This window comes from Lithobates pipiens, unplaced genomic scaffold, assembly GCF_037356315.1.
Source record: "Lithobates pipiens isolate NorthernLeopardFrog02 unplaced genomic scaffold, aLitPip1_a1.2 Scaffold_10, whole genome shotgun sequence".
Taxonomy (NCBI): domain Eukaryota; kingdom Metazoa; phylum Chordata; class Amphibia; order Anura; family Ranidae; genus Lithobates; species Lithobates pipiens.
The window spans coordinates 65,891,514-65,918,789 of NW_027507686.1; the positions used below are offsets into that span (position 1 = coordinate 65,891,514).

General features: G+C 41.5%; 1 protein-coding gene across 2 annotated transcripts in view; it reads right to left on the reverse strand.

The window, feature by feature from the left end:
- Window positions 1-27,276, reverse strand: part of MACROD1 (mono-ADP ribosylhydrolase 1) — a 1,237,218-nt gene that overhangs the window by 1,195,437 nt on the left and 14,505 nt on the right. The window lies entirely within an intron of this gene.

Sequence of the window (27,276 nt, forward strand, 5' to 3'; positions counted from 1 at the left end):
GCTATATTGTGACACGAGATTTAATTCGCCCCTGATATAAGCCACCATTAATTATCTTTATTGTTATCAGAACGTGCAACGTGCTGTTTACCGTGCTATAGCTTGGCAGACACTCTCCACATATTTGGATGTGTTCCGGTTGCTGTGACATTTGTACTTTGAGATGTAGCCCATCTGAAGACAGTGAGATTTATCCTGTTCTGTTGCTACGTCTTTGAACCTTTCTTCCATGTCCTGGGGAAGCCTTTATGGCGAAACACGTAGATGCGACGCACAAGGGCTCAATGTACAAAATGTATCATTTTATATGATTTTTAATCTATTTTGAACACTTATGACATCATGTATTTTTTCATTAATAAATAAATATTTTTTCGCTATCTTCTCATTTGTTTCCATGCCTTAAAAGTCTGACCTGTTGGTAACCATTTGGTATCTTCCCCCTTTGTTCCCCTTGATATATACGGATGTGGCACTGTGGGCGCTTTTACCTTTTTCCCCATTTCTCAAGATTAAGATACAGTATCATGCAAAGTTGTTCCTTAGAAGTGTTGGGTAATTATATGCTTGTGTTTATGAAAGTAATATCAGAAGAGTAACTTTCAAAGAATGTAAATCAGCCAAGGGAGTCTATTCAGATATCTCTGAATGTGTACTATAGTACCAGGTAGTATTGCATTTGTATTTGTTGCTGAATGTAGTTTTAAGTGGAACAAGTGTACCATTGATCATATTGTAACTGTGTTTTAAGTGAAACTTCAGAGAAATCGTTTTTTCTTCTAGTTTTGGAAAGAGTGGGCCAGGTTTAGAAACGATTGTCTATAATGAGGAGGCTTTCCCATTGGTTTCTAGTCCCTGGTCATTGGAGCAGGAGAAGAAATCTGCTCAACTGAGGCACAGGCAGCTCTCCTAACAGCTAAGAGCTATTTTACCTAATATAGGTTGCATCCTTTCCCAACTGAACTTTAATCCACTAAATAGAAAATAAGAGAGTTTTGGTTGGAGTTGCACTTAAAATTACCCTCAGCAGATAATTACAGACAGTAGGACCCCGCGAAGAGCAAAATTCTGTTTTTAAGTTGGTGGTCTTATGTGTAATTTTCTACCTCTGTGACATGACTTCTCAGACATTTTATATAAATAATGTCTACCCTGCTCTTATTGATAGCAAAGCACTCAGATTTATGTTGAATAATATATTCAGCCATGCATTCAAAAAACGTAATTATTGGATATTTGAATAATGAGAGTATTCAATCTTCTTATACACTTATATTTAGCCTCCAAGCTGTGACTGCTATCTGGAACCTTACAAAATCTTACAAAGATATTTATAACCAGGTTTTCAATACAATACCTTTACCCATTCAAAACCTGCTAATTATTTTAAAAATGTAGATGAATATTCTCATCCACAACCATGCACATCTTTTCAAACTTCCAGTACAAACAAGTCCATTCATAACTAAATGATCACTTTTACAAAGAGTACATGTTGTACAATTATGGAGCTGACTTGGCAAACAAAAAAAATTACAGTCGCTTCTCACATTTCAGGTCCCCTAGTTTGCAACTGAGGGAAGAAGGCAAGTAGTACAATAAAACGAAGCAAAGCAAAGTTCTAATCTCCAGTCATCAATCTGCTTTATACTTCGCCCGTCCCTAAGGAAGAACTCAGTCGGGCTACTGTAAATAATATTATTTATGTAGAGCGAAAATGTATGTGCAAATTAAGAGACATCTGGTACTAAATAGAAATAAAAATACACCATTCAGAAGTACTTTAAACATAAATCTCTTTCCTTGCATTCATATCCAGCTTGTTCTTTTTAGTGCAAGAACATCTCCTGGAGCTGATTGAGGATAAGATCCTACCCAACAGACTCCTACACTTTAACCACACATTTTTTTGCCAAGGCTTAAAATAAACCACCATGCTTTCTATGCCGTTTGTGTTACATGTGTGGTTGGGTTCAAAAATAAGAGAAAAGAAAGATGGTTGCATGTTGCCTGAGCAAAAGAAAGACTGGTTTACAAAAGAAGTCAAGACTGTTCACACAATAAGTTGTGTAAATATTCATTTCAGTTATCCAATCAGATGCATATGAGATAAGTAAACAGAGATCCGCTTTTCACATGATTGGATAGTAGGAGTAAATATTCACACAACTGGGGGCATTCAATAAAGCACTACCAACAGTTTTATGGTATTATGACATTTAAAATGGCCTGTGTCAGATTTAAAAAATCTCTACTGCCATTTTCAGTAACTTTGCTGACATGTGGCAGATTCAGGAATTTCTTAATAGCACCACTTAACAGTGGCGCTGTTAAGAACTGCCTCAATCTGCTGCAAATTCAAAAAGAATAATCTGCACCAAAATTCTAAAATAATTACCTACAGTTTGTAGACAACCAGAGGTAATCAAGACCTAATCTAACTTGGCATATAGAGACAGACAGAGTGCCTGTCCTTGTATGCAGTATAGCAGACCAATATATATATATATATATATATATATATATATATATATATATATACCGCAAGATCTTCCTGCAAATTACTTTTCTATGGGGAAGAGTGAAGTCCCAAGTACCAGGATGGGTTCTGCTGCTCATTATGGAGATACAGGCAAATGGCTGTCTAATGGTCACTACACGTTACAATCAGACTATGCATTTTTTACCAAAATGATGTACTTTTTAGATCTAATTCAGCTATCCAATAAGGCAGATACTTGCACTTCATACAGTAGCTGTTGGAAGATCTAAAGGATATTGTACAATCAGACTGTACATGTGTGGTGGGTGAACTTAAGTCAACCTAACATTAGCATAGCCAAAAGAACCATGCATGGTAATCTACTATTACAATTATTACTTTGCATGAAACCAGTTTAGTTTTATTTAGAAATAATACAAGTTAACTGAGCACTTACAAAATATGATTTCCTTTTAATACTAAAATCCAGACATTTAGCATGTTTAGTACTGGGAAATGTTCAGTATAACAGTAACCTTAGGTTATGTCTACAAACTAATAAGATTAAGTTTAGAAGTCTGTATAAGAAATGCAGCTTGGCAGAATCCTATGAATATAATTATGGGCAGAGCAATTCTGTGATCCTTATCAGTGTAAAGTTCTGAAAAGATAAAAAAATATATATATATTTGGACAGAAAGACAAGATTTTCATGGGGCTGTGAAACTTTTTTTCACAAAGTTGTCACACTATTCTGGACTTTGTCACAAAAAATAAAAATAATAAGATACAACTGAGAAGCACACAATTAAAAAAAACAGGGAATCTACTACATTTTGTATGCCTCACATATAATCTTTGGCTCCTCAACTAAAAAAAAAAAAAAAACATACTGGTAAGAAAACAAAATGTGATTTTTGACTTACCGAAAAATCAGTTTCTCTGAGTTCATTGAGAGACACAGCGCTCCATTGTTCAGAACCATAGGGTTATATCGCCCCCCTACAGGAGTAGGACACTAGGCAGGAAAAAAAAACACCTGCCTACGCCTATGGGTAGTCCTATGACCCCCCTCTCTTCTATAGGCCTTCAGTTTAGTAACAAGCAGTGTCAGAAGCATCAAAACTCCATAAGAGGGGTGGGAGCTGTGTCTGTCAATAAACTCAGAGAAATGGATTTTAAGAGAAGACAAAAATCCCATTTTTTCTGAGTTCATTGACAGACACAGTGCTCTATTATTCAGAACCATAGGGACGTCCCAAAAGCAGTGCCAAAAATGAGGCGTGGGACAACGAAAAATCTCAAGGCTAACAAGAGCCAACCAGGTAACAGGAGCTCAACACAGAACTGTAGCACAACCTGAACAATACACCTCTAAGATCGATTAGACCCCCTAATCAGCAGCCCGCAACACTTTGTGGCCAAAAGAAGCATCCTCAGATGCCAGCACATCCACATTGTAGAATTTTGCAAAAGTGTACACTGACGACCAAGTAGCCGACTTGCAAACCAGCACAGGTGACACCTGATGATGGAAGGCCCAAGAAGCAGTAAGCAGCAAAGTAGAATGCAACGTAACAGGGAAAGGAGGAACCCAAACCCTGATAGAACAGGCCAGAGCCATCGACTGTCTGATTCATCTAAAAAGGTTGCAGAAGAAGCAGACAGCCCTTTTTTGGCCCATCCGTGATCAAAAAGTCTGATCTCTGAAAAGACCCTATGACTGCCAAATACACCCGAATTGCCCAAACACATCCAGGGCATGTAAGGTAAAACCCTTAGGACATTTTGACTTGGGACACAGGGAAGGCAATACAAAGTCCTTAGTCAAAAGGAATCAGAGGAGCGAACCCGGAACAAGGGCGAAGAACCACTTCATCTTTGTGGATCACCAGGTAAGAAGTATGACATGGTAATGCCTATAGTTCCGACACTCTGTGAGCAGAGGTGATAGAAACCAAAAAAAAGCCACCTTCTGGGACAGAGCAAGCAGAGGAACCTCCCGAATATTTTCAAAGGGAGGCTCTTGTAGAGCAGATCCTATGGCGGTAGAAGAGACCGCACTGGAGGAGGCAGATATTGAACCCCTTGATTAAAAGTACGCCCCAAGGAGTGCAAGACCAGGAGATGCCCAAGAAAACCACAAAGGCCGACACCTGGCCCTTGATGGTACTCAAGGCCAAGTTCTGCTCAACACCCCCATAAAGGGAAGGTCGAAATCTGAGCCACCGAGAAAGAACGAGGGTAAATGCCAAGCGCCTTACACCAGGATATGTATGCCATCCACATCCAGTGGTAAATCTTCCTAGAGGAAGGCTTCCTAGCCTTCAGCAGCATCGTAACTTCAGCACCTGGCTCATAACAGCCAGGCCTTCAAAACCAGCGACTGAATCAGGATGGAATACCGGCCCTTGGGATAGTAGAACCTCCTTGAGGAGGCAGTCACCAAGGGACATCAGCGACCAGGCGCACCAGGTTGGCATACCAAGACCGACCAAGGCCACCTGGGCCCACTAGAATGACCGGAATCCCTTTGGCTTTGATCCTGCGCAGAAGCCACAACAGAACATTGAGAGAAGAAAAGGCATAGATCCGACTATACCGGCCCCAAGGAGCCATCAGATCAGGGACCCCCAGTTTTCTGGCTCAGCCAAACCTGATAGCCCAGAGACCTTGGGCACTTATGCCAGGATATCACTTGAAGGGAGCTCCTATGGAACCGCCTCAAAAAGGTAGATACCATCAGGCCCAACACCCACATGCAGGACCGCAGGGAGGCCCACCTGCTAGACAACAGTAGTTGAAGCACAGCATGCAACTTCTGGAGTTTGTCAAGAGGAAGAAACACTCTGGCTAGAGTAATCAGAGTGTGTCAGGCACAGATAATCCAATTTTCTGGAAGGAGCCAGAGCAGACTTCAGGTAGTATAGAAGCCAACTGAAATATATTGTCTGTATAGCAAGCTACGTCACCCCTCAGGGTAGTCGAGGACTCTGCTCGCAGAAGAAGGTCATCCAGGTAGTCCAGGACCGCAATCCCCGCTGATGTTACCACGCCAGAACTGGGGCCAACACCTTTGTGAATACATAAGGAGTGGATGCGAGACCAAAGGTCAACACCGCAAGCTGATAATGTTCTTCTCCCACAGTAAAACGGATGAAGTGTTGGTGTTGGGCACATATTGGAGTGCGTAAATAAGCATCCGTGATGTTGACAGAGGCCAGAACGTCCCCATGATGAAGGGATGCCACCACCGTGCAAATGTACTCCATTCTGACATTCTGTACCCACTGGGACAAGGACACCCCAAAGCAACAGGGCTTGCACAGCCCCAAGGAGAACTGCCAACAGTCCAGTGACAGACACCTATTCGAAGGAAAAAAAACCTTTACATGGGTTAAAGGCTGGAACACTAGGACATAGGTGAGGGCGCACCTTCATGCTGAAGGGGCCTCGTCTGTGGGTCTGGGGAGCCCCGCTCTCGGCTCGCCAGACCAGGTCCATTGTGTGCCGAGAAGAAGGAACTCATTCGCTACGAGACCCTTTTCCCCCCATTTCAGACTGTGGAAGTGATGTATACTTGAGACTTGTAATGGATGTCATCCAGGGTAGCCCCAAACAGAAAATTGCCTTGAAAAAGGTAAGCTTTTTTAGAAGCCCAGTCCGCAGACCAACACTTAAGCCACAATATACATCTACGCACCACTGCAGAAACAGAGAGCTCATCAACCAGGGGAACTGCATTCAAGAGGCAACACATACAAACTGCAGCCCCCAGACCAACTGGTCCGCCAACTCAGAGAATGCAGAGGGAATCTGCTCCCCCTTCAGGTATGTCAGCCAAATCCTTAAAAAGCCAGAGACTCATCTACCAGAATCATGGTCGCCCTTTCGCAACCTAGAGATGGGGATCCATTACTGGTGGAGCAGTCCTCTCTTTAAGGCGGGACCCCACAAAGGTCTACCTCACAGCGAAGTGTCTTTGGAACCACAAAGGGGCGCTTTGGAAACTCCCAGTCTTTACGAATAAATATTCCAAAATATAGGGGAAAAGATAATGCTTTTGCCATGCGAGACAGTTTATAGGTGCCAAGGGGACGGCACCTCAGCCGCATCCTCCAGCTTTAAAGTTTCCCATACAGATGTAACAAAAGTGACAGCTAGCACCTTTTTGTGCGTCACTGCAGTTGTGGAAGAACAACCTCACTGACAGGACAGGGAGTGTGGCCACAAATCCCACAAGGTGGGCCACATCCACGACGGCATGTACTAGCTTACATGCCTAAGCGACACCTGTGAAAATGCAAAGAACTCAGGGGGCCACAGCCTGAGAAATCCGCTGCCATAGGTCCCACACATGGGACGTCAGACGAAGCCCTGCACAGGGGGGTGCTAACCAAGGCTCCTCACAGGGGGCACTGGCTGAGACATCGCACAAGGGGCGGCTACGGAAAACCCCGCACAGGAGGCACTGTCTGAGACCCTGCACAGGAGATGCCTACGGATGCCTGTACAGGGGGCACCACTAGACCCTTCACAGGGGCATTGGCGGAGGCCCCTCACAGGGGGCATCCACTAAGGACCCTTACAGCGGGCGCCTATGGAGGGACCACTTAAACAACCCTCCAAAGGGCCCCACAGAGCCATCCCTCTGGGAGAGGCATCCGGCGTGACCATGCAGCCTACATTTTAGGTCACCCACCGCGAATGCACAGGTCTGCGGGAGGAACCGGCCAAGCAGAGCTGAGGAAGGAAGGCGGATGCCCGCAACAGAAAGCGGCGACCTCTGCCACCTGCTCTAGGGCTACCCCACACGTCCAGTGGGGATATGTCGTGGACCGACCTAGCTCGTAGCTGCGGTCTGCATGCGCTCCCTGGCCAGACTGGGGAGACCATTGGGTCTTAGTGTCCAGCTCGTTGCCCAGCCCAGCAGCTGATTGTTGATCTCACAGGAAACATTCCAAAAGAAAAAAAGCAGTTTAAAAAAGCAAAAACAAAAAATTGCCAGGACCAGAGATCTCCTGACTAGGCAGAAAAAAACTGAAGGCCTATAGCAGAGAGGGGGGTGTATATCACCTAGGACTGCGTAGCAGAGTCTTTTTTCTGCCTAGTGTCCTACTCCTGTAGGGGGCGATTTAACTATGATTCTCAATAATAGAGCACTGTGTCTGTCAATGAATGAAGGACAAAACACACATTTTACAAGTTGTTAACATGGTATTTGGAATGTACTCCATGGTGATCCAATGTTGCTATCATGGAGTGACTGTTGGCTACCATTTTCTGTGATATGGAGTAATGAACCCCCTGAGAATCACTGCTCAGGCAATCAGCACACCACATCACAACTGCTGTTTGGTGGCTGGATGCAGATCGGCCCTTGCTAGCTAATCCTTCTTGCATTTCTACTTTGGCTCAGATGTCCTCTAGGGTGCTTCCTGCATCTTGCAGCATTTTAGCTCACACTGCTGGGTCCTCTTGCAATCTAAATTTCTTGCCGTATCCACATACATTTACCAGTATTCACTTTATGCACTTAGGAGCCATGCCCACCTGCAGAAGCTAAGCAGATCTGCATGTAAGTGGGCGTCAGCATGCATCCTGATTGACTGAGCTTCCCTTTTTAGGCTGCTCATTCTAACATGTTAGCTAATAGGTGTGACTCCCAGCTATGTTTTAGATTGGCCTTAGTTACTGACCTCACTGGCACTTTTCCTGCAATGATCCTGACTACGTGTGCTCTCATTTTAACACTTAGCTCTGATTACCCCTAGTATTGACCTTTGGTTACTTTCCATGAACACGTTTGTCTCAAGACTAGGTACTGGATTTAACTAGAAAAAAAAAATCTAACCAAATTGGGAAAGGAGGCACAATGTCATTGAATCTGACCAGACTTACTGTTGAGAAGCATGCCAGATCATACTCTTGAAAGCAAAGCTGATTTTTACATACAGTTTTAGCCTCCTGTGCGCAGTACTGTTAGATAGTATAGCAAAAGGAATGGCATAGGTCACTTTACATAAGCTAGTACTTGTACTAGCGATGATAAAAATAACAGGACACCAACAGCTGTCCCTAGGATGTGAAACCAGAGAACCAGAGGCAGCAAAGGGGAATTGGTATAGTGATGTCTATTACTGGAGTTATCACAAATCTACAAGCAATATATTATAGTAAAGCTATAGTGAGTACACTGGAGGACATCGGTTGCATTCAATACAGACATTTGGTGAAGATTTAAACAAAATATTGCATGCATTGTATAACAAGGCCAAATTTTAGTATTTCCTATACTGCTATAAAAATCCCCGCTAAAATCTACATAGTCTTCACTGTAATTATTTGTTGATAGGATTATGGATGACCTGAAGGGTTAAGCCTGGTACACACTAGGTGTTTTTTTTCATTCAACCCAGTGGGAAAAAACCTGTCAGCTCTGGTCGGAGCCGCTGTACTAACTATGCAAAGTTAGTATAGCAATCTCCCCCACTGAGCTGTTGTGTTCTGACAGTGGGACGGCCCTCCCGTCAGAACACTCCAATTAGCGCTCTCCGCCATTGGCTGAGATCGCTGATTGAGAGTCGGTCAGCTGCTGCTTCTGTCGGACAGACACACACATGGGGCCGAATGTTGTTGTTTTTTTACCGGCCGATATCTCCCGACATTCGGCCGTGTGTATGGGGCTTTAGAATTTAGGCTGAGTTATAGATTCATGGGGTTGAGTTAAGGTTAAAGTACATCTAAAAGCTCCGGTATGACAACCCAAACACGTTCCAAATCCATTATGGGATGCACAAGACTTATAAAGTAAACAAAAAACTTCCTTTACTTCCCTGAGCCAAATCTATCATCGTTTGGGTCTCCCATGCTCCTCTTCCCAGACACTGCAGCTCACAGTGGGAGGGTTTCAGCAACAGAGGCAGTGGTGTTAATCCAGAAACCAGTGGGCTGAATTAGGTGTGTCAGGTCCTGATTGAAAAGCTACAGGCTGTTAATTAGCCAGTAGCGCTAGCAGGTACAGACTACATAGGAGTGGCAGCTCTGCTCTGAATTATGGGGTAGTGCAGGATTATTGCCCCACCATCATAGGAGGCTACATTAGATGGACTTATCTGATGAGATCAATAGATATTTATGGGACAAGAAGACGAAGTGAAAACTTTAAGTGCAAATCTGCATAAATTCTTTTTGATGGCAGACCATTGTTCTGCTTTAAAGGCTAAGTTCCCCTTTAATAACAAGTTATATGATACATCTGTATTTAGGGTGTAACATCTAACGTTACTGATGTAGCACCCCTGCTACATCCACACAGCCACGTCATTCATTTACAGGGATTTGTGAATGAACTACAAGTCCTGTCTGTCCTGAGGGCTTGTAGCTCTCAATGAATTACCAGTGCTGATGAGCTGATAAGGTAGTTCATTGACACTTCCCACAGCTTTCAAACAGAAAGCCTGTACACGGTGTGGCAGTTCTGTGGCCTGCCACGGTGTTAAAAGAGTTCATGACCCAGGATTCTCATCCAGGCAGGTTGAGGGGCCCCAGGGAATTTGAAACTGACTTTACAGTTTTCTCATCTGTTGGTAAAAGCAGGTTTGGGACCTGGAGTTTGGAGATTCCTTAGAGATCTGGGTGAGATGAAATTTCCAATTCTGGGTCCATGTTTTGAGAACCACCAGCACACTAACTGAAAGGTGTTTGCTGGGCTTTTAAGGGATACCTAACTGGTGCCCACCCTGACAGACAGAGGAGGTTTTTGCCCAGGAGTCAGGAGGGCTCTATGTAGGCATGACAGGTGGGAGCCAGACTAGCAAGGGGCTGCTTGGTATGCTCACAGAGTTGTATATGAAAATGGTAGATATGTTAGAGATGAAGGACCAGAGCAAGAGTACTCCATGTGTATGTAAGCGAGGAGGCTTAAAGCATACCTCCCAACTTTTTGAGATGGGAATGAGGGACACCTATCAGCAAAAGTATGCAGGCATAGGACACAGCCCTTTGCCACACCACCCTTAAAAGTAGAATTGTACAAATAACAAGATTGGTTAAAGCCACAAGTGCTTTTTATTACCACTACTATTTCTTTATATTGGCTTTTGGAATTTACAAATGCAGCAATTTAGAAATCAGATGAAATGTTTAGTGCTGGAAAACACTTTGATAGATAAAACATGCATTTTATATAAATCTATACAGATCAGACCAAAATGAGGGACAAATGAGGTGGAATGAGGAACAGAGGGACATTGTTCTAAATCAGGGGCAGTCCCTCCAAATCAGGGACAGTTGGGAGCTGTGTTAATGTAGATTTCTTTGGATGGAAATGCTGAAACCAAATGTGAGGGAACCCTCTTGATTTTAATTTATGGAACTTTGAACTTTCTTTTTACACAATTGGGCAAGAAAAGCCCTTCAAAAAAAGAAAAGGGAGTGGTTGTGTCCAGTGAGTTCTCACAACAGGTACAGGCAGAAAGCTGTCTGATGAAGCCTGGTCAGGACCCCCGTGAGTCCGGTCGCGGGACCCGATCGCCACGGGCATACCCGCGATCGTCTCACGGGATGGCTGAATGGAGGAAATGCTGTGTAAACAGCATTTCTCCATTCTGCCTAGCAACTAGTGACGCTGATCTCTGCTCCATGTGATTGGAGCAGAGATCAGTGTTCACTAAATGAAAGCCCAACCCCCCCCCCCCAGTTAGTAACACACCCCTAGGAACACTTAACCCCTACACTGCCACCCACTGGTTAACCCCTTCACTGTCAGTGTCATTTACACAGGAATCACTGCATTTATATAGCAGTGATTACTGTATAAATGACAATGGTCCCAAAAATGTGTCAAAAATGTCCGATGGGTCCCCCACAATGTCGCAGTCACAATAAAAAAAAAAAAAAAAAAAAAAAAAAAAAAAAAAAAAGATTAATAAAAATGCTATAAAACTATCCCTATTTTGTAAACGCTATAACTTTTGCGCAAACCAATCAATAATCGCTTATAGAGATTTTTTTTACCAAAAATATGTAGAAGAATACGTATCGGCCTAAACTGAGGGAAAAAAATGTTTTTTTTATATATTTTTGGGGGATATTTATTATAACAAAAAGTAAAAAATAATGCGTTTTTTTCAAAATTGTCGCTCTATTTTTGTTTATAGCGCAAAAAATAAAAACCGCAGGGGTGATAAAATACCACCAAAATAAAGCTCTATTTGTGGGAAAAAAAGGACGTCAATTTTGTTTGGGAGCCACGTCGCACGACCGCGCAATTGTCAGTTAAAGCGACGCAGTGCCGAATCGCAAAAAGTGGTCTGGTCTTTGACCAGCAAATTGGTCTTGTCTGAAAGTGGTTAAAGTGGAGTTCCACCCAAAAATGGAATTTCTGCTTTAAGGGTAGGTGACCCCCTGACATGGCACATTTGGCATGTCATTTTTTTTTGGGGGGGGGGCGGATACCCTTTTAGAGGGTCCCAGCTCCCACTTCCTCCCGGCACACCGTGGCACCGGAAGGGAGATCATCTCTCCCCCCTCCCTGTCGGCAATCATCTGGGACACGTCACAGATCCCAGATAATTGACTGGCCAGTCACGGCACCCACGTATGCGCAGTGCATGCCCAGCTGTGAAGCCACAACCAGGTGTCCACAGTGACTATGCTGGAGCTGCAAAGAGTAGGGGGATACAAGCTGGGCTTCGTTCCCCCGCATCGCTGGACCCTGGACAGGTAAGTGTCGGATTATTAAAAGTTAGCAGCTGCAGTGTTTGTAACTGCTGACTTAATTTTATTTACTTTAAGCAGAACTCCACTTTAAGCAAGCTGCTAGCAGGCTTCAGCAGGCCTTTAACAAGCTTCAAGAAGTGATGAAGCTTGCCAACAGCTTGTTTAAAATGACATTCAGCACTCCTATTAGGATTTGTGTGAAACAATTACAAACTGGAGCTGGATGGTATTTAATAGATTTAACAAAGCTTGCGGAAAGCTCTGTAAATACTGTATCAAAGTTCATACTGCAATGCGATAAAATATAATCTAATCTAATTATATTTTATCGCATCACAACTACAGCATTGGCACGGATGGGAGGTAGTAGATATGGAAGACCCTACACAGAAGAAAATAGCATCCCAATTCAAAAAATATCCTCTGATTGAATTAATAGCAGCTCACCATTTTTATAATAAAAGGGGGTTCCATACATTCAACTTGATCCATAGGATTTGGAAAAGCAGTGCAAAATATCTCTCAGCACAGAGGGTATACAAAACATATGCCCATATGGGATAACTTGTGTCTTTGTGAACTGAGTGGACTCTCGGAATTCTTAGATTGGAAAAAGTCGGATATAACATTTTAGTACCAGCTTTATGAAGGGGATGTCTTACTGTCTTTTAATGAATTAAAGGACCATTATCAGTTAACGAATAAAAAAACTTTTACCTATATCTTCAAATATGTAATGTATTACAAACTCAAAGCTTAAAAATTAAATTACAGTATTAACACTCTAAAGTATTAACAAAAGCAACCTTGACTGCCTGTAGGAAACCAGGATTAATAGGAGATCTTTATTTCAACCTACAAGTAGAGAACACTGAAAAACATAAAAATAGTTTTGTCCGGATGCAAGATGATATAGAGGATCTAGATGAGGTGGATTGGACACTGGCCCTGGAAACACTTCTCAAGATATCCCTCTCAAAGGCGATCTCAGCTTTTTATTATACATAGGGCTCATTACACCCCACAAAAACTCCATGCTTGGGGAAAAAACATTGTTATGTCCACGATGCTCTTTATTTAATGGTTCACTTATCCTCATGCTTTAGCAATGTCTGAAGCTCCATCTTTTATTGGGAAAAAAAATATTCACAACTTTAAATATACTATGCCTTACTGAGATAACAGGGACGCCCAAACTCACACTATTGGGAATAATACCCGATGGAGCATTACCTGTACAGATGTACACTATGTGGACAAGATCTTTATATTAAGCACGTAAAGTCATCCTACAAAAATTAACTTCTGCTGATCCTCCAACACAAACAATGGGTAAAGAAACATAACTAAATACTTAAAAGAGAAAAACTCAGAGGTACACCCCAAAAGTTTGGTAAAATATGGTCATGGTGGATAGGACCTAGTAACGAACTTTACGATGGTTTATCTAGTAGAGAGGAGTAAAATCAATGGAGATAGATGGGAGTAAGGTGCTGAGGCAGAAGGAAGTGGAGTAGAAGATGGAGTAGATGAGAAGAAAATAAATACATATGTGAAAGAAAGATAAGCTGAAGCTGCAGGGAGGAAGCTACGATAGTCTGATGATTGATATCAGGGGAGCTTAAAGAGGAAGTAAACCCTGATGCGTTTTACTTCCACTTTGTTTCCCTGCAAAGGTAAAGCATAATGGGCAACTATACATCGCATAGTAGCCCATTATGTGTCACTTACCTGACACAGGAGCCTGCAATATCACCGCCATTCCCTCTTCCACAAAGCACCCATCTTCCTTCCGGGTATCACGGCATGATCGCCGTTAGCAACGGCACGCTCAGTGCACCTGCACACCGCTGTCTGCGGTGCCTGTCCTTTGCAAATATCTCCTAAACTGTGTAGGTTTAGGTGATATTTTGTGGACCTACAGGTAAGGCTTACCTGTAGGAAAAAGTGGTCTGTAAGGGTTTACAATCACTTTAATTGGTTAAGTAAATTGTATTTATGATCCTATTATGTTTTGGCTATTATATGAGAATGCCACTTTAATACGAGAGGTGCAAGGTTTGTTTGGTCTATGTATATATATTTGATCATTTCTGATATTTTGTAATTTAGTTGATATAGTTTTTTTGTTTGTAGAACTATAAAAAATAAAAATTATTTGATTAAAAAAAAAAAAAAAAAAAAACTGCCCCCTTTAAAATAATCACACTTTGTTGCTTTGCAGCCTGAAATGAAGATAGACAGACACAGTTTTTGTTTTACCAAGCTATATTTACCAAGTGCAACTTATAACATCCAAGTGACAGATATAACACTAACATGTCAGAAAAAAAACCTGGAGTTGGAAAAAGAATCACCCCCTTGTGTCAGTATTTTGTTGAACCACCCTTTTCTTTAATTATATCCTTTAGTCTGTTGGGATATGTCTCCACTACCTTTGCACATCTAGACTTTGCAATATTTGCCCACTTTTCAGAACTGCTCAAGTTCAGTGACCTGCCTCCTGGATGTTTGTAAGTGCAATATATAGGAGGACCTCAAGGATATTCAGGACTAAAAATGAAACCAGAAAAGTGGGACCAAGACTGCAAAATTCAAGTAAGTATGGTGCCGATTGGGGTGGGTGGGGGGGGGGGGTATTTTGTGTCAAGAGTAGGCAAGCAGGTAATTATAGACTTACACTTCAAAGTCTTTGTTCAAGAAAAAGTTGGTTTAGCAATTTTTTTTCCTCTACTGTGACAAGAGTTGAATATTTAGAGGGTAATGTTGCTTTTTCTACATGTTATACCCTTGTAAACTGTATGGTTCACATCCAGCTGCACTCCCCGCCTCAATAGGCAGAGCTGTATGGATCAAACTTCAAATACATACCATTTAAATGAATGTTGAGAAAAAAAAAATTGCTGACACTTAGAATATAGATAAAAATAAAGAAGGTACTGCCTTTGAAAAAGGTACCAAATTATCGAGACGAGAAAGGAGAAGAGTAACAAAAGCGCAGCTTTGTGAAACAGTGCCAATGTAGCCTGAAATCTAAGAAATATTCGTCATTTCTGGATGCATCCACGTAAAAGTGGCTCCATGTTATTTAAAAAATAAATAAAAAATAAATCACCCATTGGAAGAAAAACAGGATGAAAACAAGAATGTGCTTTTAGCCTATAACTTCAGAAGCTGCTAATTCATGGTGACAGGTCAAATTAAATGAAATCATACAGCAATGAAATGTGAAATTCAAGGGCCAACTTTAATTAAACTGTTGATATGCATCAGTTAAAGTAATCATCTTCATGTGCAATGTATTTACATACAGCATGGTTATATGAAAAAAGGACGTTATTTGGGAATAGAGTCATACAGTGACAGTCTCCGGGGAGGTGATGCTATGTGAAGATCTGTCCCAGCAGTAATGGATGTCAGTGGCACAGCAATGATAGATGCAATTTATCTCCTGACAGCTGGCTAACGAGACTCTCCCCGATCTGTCCTTTTCCTACCCCATCCCACTCTCTCTACCACTCATCCCTCTTCATCATCTCTGTGCCCACATCCCTGCTCCCTTGTATACACTCCATATTTCCATACTAATAAAGTGACAAGCAGCAGCCATCATCTGAGACAGAACCTGCGTAACACATGTATTGTGCAGCCCAATCTTTGGCTATGCTGTAATAATTGCATAATATATACACAGGACTAGAATTTTTTTTTTTAATATCCAACAGTGATGCAGGTTATAAATATATATATATATACGATGTAAAAGCCATGTGTCTCAGTAAATGTTTGATAAAGCCCAAAAAGAAAAAAAAAAAAAAAAAGTGAACTATTTTACTTGCCAAGCTATATCAATTTTCACTCAGACATGTGGTAGGTATAAAGAGGATGTTAAGAATTTGCAGAAATCTTCATCAAATCCACTCTCACTAGTGCATTGTATGCTCTGGACACAGCTTTTTAATAAGAACAGTTTAAGCTTCTTTTAGGACTCATTTAAAACTAGCATTAGCCTTGTGAAGAGTGATCAGTGGTGTGGATTTCTTTTCAGAGGCTATCTGACAAGCAGTGAAGAAGCGTTATGTCACCTCCTCACTGCCTGTTTAAACCCCTAAAAGCACACACCAGCAACGGGCATTGCACAAGGTTGCGTGGTAGTGTTGGGGCACTTCTATTCACTTGCGTGGGTCATATTTGGCAGGCAGTACTGCTCATTGAAGCTGACAAGGGTGATTACTTTGCATCCCGGCTTCTGCATGTGTATACCTCCTGTCTTTGCAGGAGTGAGGAGGGTACACAAAAAACACAACCTCTTGTTTTTACTGCCGTCTGTGATGATAATTCAAACTGGGCACCCAAACATCGCGCATGCACAGTAGGAAACCAGGCTGTGAAGCCGCGAGGCATGACTTCCTGATTCCCTTACTAAAGATGCCAACCCCTGCACCCGGAGCCATGGGACAGGTTGGCTTTGGGTGAGGACATCGCAGACACCCTGGACAGGCAAGTAAGGCTTATTTTTAAAAAAGTCAGCTGCAGTATTTATAACTACTGACTTAAAAAAAAAAAAAAATTGACGGAACTCAGCTTTAAAGAGCTTTAGCATATGATGTGCTGGTGAGATTCCATTTGCTGAAGCATCCTGTAGACTACACTACAGTTCATATAACTTATTCCAGGACACACCCCATCCTCTGATAGGATGACAAAGGAGCAGCAGTACATTAATGAAGGTATCCTTCTCTTCCCATCTGTAAGCAGGTTCATTGTTAAGCTAGCCACAGACGCATTACAATCTGCTGTGTACAATCTCCATACATTCTTCCTTTGATTTACAAAATTCCATGGTCAGAACATCAAACAACTAAATACACAACCATGTCTTGACAAGAAGGAAGGAGAAATCGGTGCGTTGACTTTGCAATGGGGTCACAGACTGACAGGTTTTTTTTTCCCCTGTGTCATGGTTCCTAAAACTACCGTATTTTCCGGCGTATAAGACGACCTTTCACACTTAAAAAAAAAACTGTCCAAAAAGCAGGGGTCGTCTTATACGCCGGGTCAGCTGCTGGGATGTCTTCTGGATGTGTGGTAATACTGTATGTAGCTTCGGCTACACACAGTATATACCGTTGAGCCAATTCCAGTGAGCGATTTATTCAAATGAATACAGAGCCTGCTCGGATTGGAGTAACAACCTCTGCCAATCCGAGTAGGCTACACACAGTTGCCTGCTCGGATTGGCTTTGAGAGTCAGAGAGGCCCGGGCTGATGATGTTACAGCCTCTGCCAATCAAAGCAGGCTTTGTATTCATTAATACATTGCTTGCCGTGATTGGCTCCAGCATCAGCAAGAAGGAAGAAGGAAATGGCTCCAGCAAGAACGAAGGAGGAGGATATGAATTGTCGGAAGCCTCGGAAGGGGGGGGGGTGGGGGTCAAGTCATCTTAAACGGTGAGTACGGGCAAAACATCTTAAAAACCTGTAAAATTAGGGGGGTCGTCTTATATGCCGGCAAATACGGTAAAAAATTTAGTTGGGCTTTAAAGTATCAAAACTTATATGCAGAATGTCATAAAAGTACATTAGTATATTAGGAGATGACAATCAGTACAATCATCAAGCACACACAGAAAGACCATATGCCAAATAAAAAAAAAAATGCATAAACAAGTACCATAGACAGATGAACAAAATAAGTGCAGTTTAGATGCATTTAGTTACATTTTACTAGAACAATCCCTTAAAATATGCATTGTGGTTATATATGGATTTTCTTTTTCAGTGATATAATATGGAAGGCACTGCTTTCCTCTCTGTCAGACCAGTGAACCTTTTATCTCAGAAAACTTAAAGTAACAGGCTATCAGCAATGCAGGTATGCTTAGGTACCTGAACACACTCTTGTACAAGGTCTTCAGGGATCCAGGAGTCTAATCCTAACTTTGCTGCCAACGTCTTTGACAAAACAAAAGTGAGTCCCCCCGTCACCTCGACTTTTATCAAGAAAATCAAAATTTCAAAGTAACAACCAGCCCCAGTGCTGAGATTTTTTTGGCAAATGTCAAGTTCTGACCCACCAACTACAGCCACTGAATCATCCATCACCTTGAACAATTCATGGTAAACTGAGGCTTGCACATCAGAACATCAGGTTTTTGGGCTTCCTGAGACACAACCCAAAGTAAGGGCATTACAGACTGCACTGTGGTCAGACTATTCATTTTAGAGAGGTCACTCATGTTCACTGCATTAGTCTTCCTTTTCAGGTTTTTTTTTTTCCCCCCTCAATTTTTATATTTTTACCTTGGTAATATGTGAACAACACACTTCCTATCCCTTCAAGCTTATTTTATGCTTTTTTGACTCCACTGTAGCTACGGGGGCAGCCATGGTTGTCAGCCAAACTGGACATCTAACATATCTGCTGTTGTTCATCTCTATTAGATGGTAGATTGATAGGACTAGAAGTTACCACAATAAATACGATTTTTTATGCCGCGTACACACGACCGGACTTTCCAGCAGAAAAGGTCCGACAGAATTCCGACTGGACTTGCCCACGCGCAAACTGACCAAAGTCCATTTGTTTTGAAAGTGATGAAGTACGAGGGGACTACAAAAGGAAGTTCAATAGCCAGTAGCCAATAGCTGCCCTTGCGTCGTATTTGGTCCGTCGGACCAGCATACAGACGAACAGTTTTGATTCCATCAAACAGATTTGAAACATGTTCTATTTCTCCGTCCATCCGAGTTTTTTCTTCAAAAATTCAAACGAAGCCCACATACGATCGTAATAGCCGATGGAATGATTCCCTCAGACCTTTTCTGCTGGAAAGTCCGGTTGTGTGTACGAGGCATTTGTTTTTTGGTTTTTTTTTTTTACTCACAGCATGTGACAAGTTCAATGCATCTCTGGAAAGATCAACAGGTTTTTTTTGCAGTTTCTGAAAATTTTCTTGCCTACAAATTGAAAACGAATGCAGCCACCACATCTATAAGGTGGCAAGCTAAAAGATATTTAAAAATAAATAAATAAATAAATAAATAAATGTCTTTTTGGGTCTACATACGCTTTAAGTACTGAAGATGTGGCAAAGATATTCTAAAACACCTACTGATCTTCAAACTTGGTATCCATTTTCTGTTCTGAAAGCCATATCTCTGAATTTTCTTTGCTTAAGAGCTCGTTCACATCTGCGGCAGCCCTGGCCTCCACTCTGAAAAGCAATCTGCAGTAGATTGCTATATTCAGAGGGCATTAGAGCATGACTACCGAGCATTCAGGAGTCAATACTGCTACCGCTTGAATACCTTCAATTTTTTGGACAGTCACAAGGGAATTTTGTATGTAAATACCACGGCACAACCACCAGCCAAGCGTTTGGCTTGCTGTTTATAAGGCAAGAGTCTACAATATTTGCCATGGCTGTAAAGCAAAGAATCATGGCCTCAGTATGTGAACAACTGGTTGCATGTTATCTTTTAGGTGGGTGGTTGGAGGCGGGAGGGGGTGAGAGTGTAACCCTGGCGCCCATTCCCCCCCCCCCCCCCTTTCTGACTGCCCATGCAAGGGAGGTCTAAATGTGTTAGACATAGCTAAACACATTCTTAATGCTAGGTCACTAATACAGTACCATTATCTACTATATTCCTGCACATTCCATTTTTTTTTTTTATAAATATAAAACTATTTATAAAGGATATGACATACATATAATTTTCACATGCACTGTAGGACATTTAAAACATGAATAAAATGGTGGCAAAGCACATTTTCATGCACAATTACATCTATTTTTATAGAGTTCCCAATGAACAGGTTCACACCTCCATTCTATTTTCATGGTCCATCTGTGTGGTCACTGTGCCTGATAATTAGTATAATAGGCTCTATGAATGGAATGCATTATGCAGCTTCACGGTAGGACTGCTCATGTGTAAGACCTTGAGTTAGCAGTGCATCTTGTGAGATCTGCCTGTATTCTATACATTAATGTAAATTAATCCTAACAAGGTACAGTACATCTGTGCTACGAACATTACACACAATGATTATTAATTAACTCTTATAAAACTTTTTTTTTTTTTTTTTTTGGTATACGATACAGCAGAACACAAAGAATAGTGGGTACTTTGCAGGCTGATAACAATCGCAGATGAATGCAGTTTTCAACAATGTGATTTCCTAGGATGAAAACGATGGCATGGATTTCTTACACTGAGCTTAAAAAATAAAAAATAAAAAAATAACACACACACTCTAAGATCCAGAGTAAATTACTTCCTTTTAGACAGCAAACTGCTTACAGTATTTTAATGGCAAAATTCCTCTCCCTCCAATAGTCCTAAAGAAAAGATTCAAACGATTTAACATTCATGATTTTCTGTAAATAATGCTTTCACATATTGCCAACGCAACTTTTACCGTTTTGAAAGAAGATTGTTCTGAGATAAATATTCAGGTTTTCATCACTGACCTCCCCTTCTGAAAATGCTAGCTTTCTGCCAGACTTTAACTTTAAGGCTAAATTGTTATAAAAATTAAAAATGATCCAGCGCTACACCTCTATATAAGTGCACAGACGCTAACTCATCAAGTGTGTAATAAATTAAATATACAACCCCCCTATGTCGGGGGGGGGGGGGTGTCCAAAATGAAACTATAGAATGACAAAAATCCATGTGAATGTGCCATTCAATTAATTATAATCTTCTAAACTGTGCCTATCCTTAATTTGTAATTAAATGGCACATTCACATGGAATTTTCTCTTGTATAGTTTCCGGGTTTTTTTACTTCATTTTGGACTTTTATTTACACCCCAACTTAGGGGGATTGTATAAGAAAATAATTAACAAGTTAAAGCGGGATTTCGGCCGTTTTTAGTTTTTAAAAGTCAGCAGCTACAAATACTGCAGCTGCTGACTTTTAAAATATGGACACTTACCTGCCCAGCGCGCCCGCGATGTCGGCACCCGAAGCCGATCTCTCGATCGGCTCTCGGGTGCTGCCCCGCCATCTTCGGTATTGGAATCAGCAAGTGAAGCCTTGCGGCTTCACGAGTCACGCTGCGCAATAAGGATGGCCACCGCTGTCTCTGGGATCCGTGTGTTTCCCAGCAGACAGCGGGGGCCCCGTAGGAAGTGGTGTAAATACCCGCAGAATCTGCGGCTATCTATGCTGGAAGTGGGTGCAAATACCTGTATTATACAGGTATCTGCACCCCCCTCCCCCCTGAAGGGTGCCATTTGTGGCACCGGAGGGGGGGGGGGTTCCAATGAGCGGAAGTTCCACTTTAGGGTGGAGCTCCGCTTTAATTACAAACTGCACTCCTAATTAAAGTGCAATTAAAAAAACAAACAAATCACAAAAATGCAAATAAGAAAATGATAATCACAAAATTATAAGAAATGCTGTGTCCTGGTGACAACCATAAGTAGCTTTTGGCTAGAGTCCAATCAAAAAACATCCAAAACCATCAAAGTGTTTTAGTGATGAAATATCAAGCAGTAAATACAAAAATCAAAAAACAAATAGTGTTCAAAAATTTTGATAAATTCTCAGAAACTTCTGGATAAATCCTCCTTGTATTTGGCAAACATCAAGGGAACGGTAATCCACCACCATCGGTGGCCACACAGTCTACTCACCAGATTGTGGTGACTCCCATTACAGGAATCAGATGCACTTCATAGACATGCCAGAAAGATTCTTAAACACTATTTAATTCATAGCAAACTCCCCCATCCATGTCTATTGGCTTTATTTCTTTGAGAAATCACTTTGAAAACATTTCTGGCCAAGGCCATCTTGAATAAGGGCAAATGATTCATGTAGCATTTACTTCCTGGAATCCATCTGCCCTTAGCTCAGCACACATGCAAGAGAGTGTGCTTAGCTGAGAAAACCATTCTTCCTCTCCTCCCCTCCTGAAGACTCCTGGGTTACTAAAAAAGTTAACCAGTTGTTAACCCTCCTGAAGACTCCTAGGATGTATGACATCATTTGCCTGGGCAAAAAACACAGGAAGTAACCGAAGGAAAAAAAAAAAGTTTAAAAACAAGTAAATATGATATACTTTCCAATCTATTTACTAATGCTAGCAGCATGAGGATTAAAAATAATCATTGTTGCTTGAGAGAGTGAATTTCCACTTTAAAGGGCAAGTTCATCTTTACAGAAAATCTGTAAGGGGAACTTACACTTAGACCCTCTCCCCCCACCCCCACTGTGACACATTGTATAGCCGCTTTACCAGTCTGGAGATATGAAATCCCTGCGGCTTAATCTCCTAAATGTACCTTGTAAAAGGTACATGTAGGAGACATTCTAATTGGTCTGAGCCATCACATGGGTGGCGTTGATCAATCAGAACCTGCGTAGCCCATCCTGTCAGCGGGGGAGAAGAGGAGAGAAAGCCACGAGATTTCAAATCGAATGCATCCAGGGCCAATCATTTGCAGATAATCACTGTTAAGTGCTTACATGTGAGTGGGCATGAATAGCTGTGGAGCTGTCAGCTTCCTGCCCACAGCTAATGGCAGGCAACCTCCATTGGGTCTCCTGCACCAAATCACAAATGGCCCCATTCACAAGTGTGAATGGGAACTTAATCATGTACATCATAACACTATTAACTTGGTCAGTTTAACTGTATAATCTCAGTTAAAGTGGTTGTAAACCCTTACAATCCACTTTTTACTACAGGTAAGCCTATAATAAAGGTTTACCTGTAGCTACCCCAAATATCTCCTAAACCTGCACGGTTTCGGAAATATCCCCTGTAAAAGCATGTGCCAACGTCATCGGCACATGCGCATTGAAACAACGGCACGTTCATGTCGTTGCTTCAGCTAGTGTGCCGTTACCGATGTCACCAGCCGGAGCTGTGTAGTGGGTCCGCTGCGGGGGCTTCGATCTAAGGTGAGTATTTCATAATGAGCTAGTATGCTATGCTTACTAGCTCATTATGCCTTTTGTCTTGCAGGGTTTTGTGTGTGTGTGTGTGTGTGTGTGTGTGTGTGTGTGTGTGTGTGTGTGTGTGTGTGTGTGTGTGTGTGTGTGTGTGTGTGTTTACAACCACTTTAACTATCACATAAGGTCTGTGTCTAGCAACAATTTAATTCTAATTATTTATAATACATAGAAATACTAATAAATCAAATACCAATAAAAGTACACAGAGTACAACAGAAAAGTAACCTTATATATACACTTTTACTGTGTTCTATATTATTACGTCTTCACCCTTCATTAAATTATGTACATATTTTTGTAATGCAGCCAGATTAATTTTATTAATATCCAATAACAACCTCAATTACAAGTCTTATCAAAGAACATGACAACATTTTGAAAATGAGAAGTTTATTCTCCTGGTTCATAGAGGTCCTTGCAAATTGGAAATGATATTACGCAATTCATAGACATTAAAGATTTTGGCCTCATGCACAGTGAACGCTTTTAATGCTGCTGTTAGGGACATCTGACATTTTGTTTCTGCCTCCATGTTGGCCTATGTCCGTGTTTCTCAATCGGGGTTCCGAGAGAGGTCCCCAGGGTTTTATGCAGCGATCCACCTGTCAGTCACAAGTAGCTGATTGGTAGATCTCATCCCCTCGCCTGACTCAGGCACAGCTACACAAGCAAGCGGCTCTGCTTGTGTAGATGTGCAGCCCCTTTCCTGCAAATTAAATGACCACTGCCCTGCTATTTGCCCTGAGCTCATGTAAGGTACCCTTGTCCTATCTGCCCAGATCCCTTGTGCCCTGGTCCCATGTGCTCTAAACCCATGTAAGGTGCTCTGATCCCATGTAAGGTGCTCCTAAGGTGCCATGCTGACCCCCATGTAGTATGCCCTCTGACCTCCTGTGCTTTGCTCTGCTGCCCCCTTGTACATTGCTTATCTGATCTATGACCCAGAATTGAGAATACACGCAGGAAAAAAAAAAAAGTTTTACAATAAACAAGTATGTTTTAATATGGATTCTATCCTTTAATGCCATTTCAAAAAATAATTGTTATATCAACAGCTCGCTGATCACACCAATGTTCCATGAGCTGTAGATGTGAACATAACTTCAGGGGTTCCCCAAGATCTCAAACTTTTTGCCTAGGGTTCCTCCATAGTAAAAAGGTTGAGAAACCCTGGCCTATGTGTCTATTCACACTTAGGTGTTTAGAGGCAGAAAGAAAACAAAAAGCATCGCCAGCACGTCCAGGATCAGCAGCGTTTGGCATTGAAAACGCTTGACATGTGTAAAAGCGTCTAAACACACATTAACGATTTGTGCTTGAGCGTTAATTCATTTCAATGGACACAATAAAATATTATTCCAGGCAATTAAATGAATTAGCACCCAAGCGCTTGATGTGCCTAGTTGTGTTTACATGCTTTAGGCATATAAAACACTGCTGCCAGGAGGAAAAATGTCTAGGAGAAATGCCCCGTGTGCATGAGGCCTTGTTCTGTATGCTGTAGTCTGCTGGTTTGAATCACCTGCTTCATTCTTGTATCTTCAAGACCACTGCTGCTGGTTCTGTACCCACCTAGCAAGTTTGTTGCACAAATAAAATAAATTCCCCAACAGGGAGAGTAGGATCCCCTCCTAAATGTACTATTAGGAATGTAGACCAGGAACGTCATACCCAACAATATTTATAACAAGAGTACTGAACGCTAATGTCATTTTCCACCATCTATTAAAAATACAAACATCAGTTTTGGGTTGCATGACCTTAAGAGTGGATTAGCATGAAAGCACAGTTGACATTATGAGGGATGAGTCCTTTACTAAAACCCTATAGCTGCTATTGCTCTTACATACATGGGCCGTTCTCAGCCATGCAGATTACTGAATAGGATGTTAATTATATACACAGTCAAACCTCTCTGAAAAAAAACTTTAGGAAGAATTGCAGAACATAATAATTTGAAAATGCCACATGGGTCTGCACTAAATACCCAACGGCTCATTGCTTTAAAAAGAAGCTCAATTCTATGTTGAGAACAATATAAAATGTGTATTTATAGCGAGTTAGGTTTACAAAGACGTCAGTGCAATACAGAACTGTCACTGAATTTCGACTACAGAAGAAGTATGAAACTCTCTCTGCAACATCTTCATGAAATCATGTGCCGAAGTATTTACTGTAGCCTTCTCCTGAGACTCTTAAGAGTCTTGTCCTGTCTGTCTAGATAAGTTTCATCAAAGCAGAGCTATCAACAGGCCATTCACTACATGTCATCTCACAAACACAACTGACTTCCCAAGCATTCAGAAATGCTAAGACTGGCAAAAGGATCAAACATGAAACCAAAATAACCTCAGGCAACTCATGCCTATACTATGTGGTGGAACTACAAAACACAGCATACTCCTGCTATGCTTCATAGTTCCACATCAGGTAGAGAGCCAAGGATAGATTGATTTCACCAAAACATTCAGCCACTTTTCACAAGATAGCAACAATTATCCTCTATAGCATTCTAGTTGTTTTACAAAAAGGGCAGTTGAATGTGACACTCAAAGTTGAATTCCAGGAATGGTCTGTATTGCTTCCATTGGTCCTGCTTGAAACCATATTCATATCCCATACCCCAGGGGCTGCTGGTGAAGCTGGACATCACTGTATTAGTTGGCACTACTATAGTAGTAGCCCTGATATTCTGTATTCTGCTCAGTTCTACACAAGCAGCTAGACTTGTGCAATTCTTTTAGTTACAAAATGAAACGCAGACAAAATTGTCATTATTCTGAGCTTTGGAGGTATATGAATCTTCGAATCACAATAGTAACGTATTTCAACTAATCCAAAATAAATGATAATGAAATAAATTAATTTCTTTCATTCAGATGACATGATAAAGGATAAAGTTCACCTTAATAGAAAATCTGTAAGGTGAACTTACACTGGACCCCTCCCCACCCCCCTGGACTGGCTGTACCTGAAGCCGGTGATCACCCGCTATGAGACATCATGTCGCCGCTTCACCGGTCCGGGGATTTAAAATCCCCTGCGGCTTAATCTCCCAAACGTACCTCATAAAAAAAAAGGTACTTATAGGAGACATTCTAATTGGTCAACGCCGTCACATGGACGCCGCCGACCAATCAGAACCTGCCTAGCCCGTCCTGTTAGCGGGGGGAGAAAAAGAGAAAGCCTTGGGGATTTTGAATCCCCAGACCAGTGAAGCGGCAACCCGATGTCTCCTATCTGGTGATCGCCGCCTTCAGGTGCAGGGAGACCGGGGGGATGGGGAGGGGTTCCAGTGTAAGGTCACCTTACAGATTTAAAAGGTGAACTTTAATGCTTGAAGCATCCAAAATAACCCGAATTGATTTGGATACATTTCAGTTTTATGCTGCTGTAACATTTTTCATTATTTTTAAAAAACGCACTCCATATCAAATGGAAACATATTGCAATAAATTCAGTAAGGTATAAAAGTGAAAGAAGATAAGGATTCCTACTTATTGTGTTTGGGTTGGATGGAGGTAGATCCATCAGAATCTCCAAATCATAACATAACTAATGATTCCCCATGTTATGATTAGGAGAGTCTGATAGATCCACCTCCATCCAGTCTAAACAGAGTACATAAGTAATCTCCCAAAATAACAAATTAAAACGAATATAGCCAGCCTTCCGAAATAACTTCTGTAATACGAATCAATTTGGAACAATGAATAAACAAAACAAAATTGCATTTATACAAAACGAATTGTGAAAACAAATCATTCTAACATAATGAATATGATGAAATGATCAACTGAAGAAAAGAATCTGAAATAAAAAAAATAAAAAAATTCCTTTATGCACATCTCTACAAGCAGCTTCCCCACTAGAATTTGACCACAGGGTCGCTTGCTTGGCACCACCGCCATTCATAGAGCGTGCTTTTTTTTTTTTTCCAGAGAATACAAGCCAATCTTTGATTGGACAAGATGGGTGGAGGGGCAGTTACATCATAATCTCCACATCATCCAATCAGAGAACACCCTTTATTCATTGAAAGTCATTCTATGAATGGTGGCAGTGCCAACCAAGAGACCCCCTGTGGTCTGTGT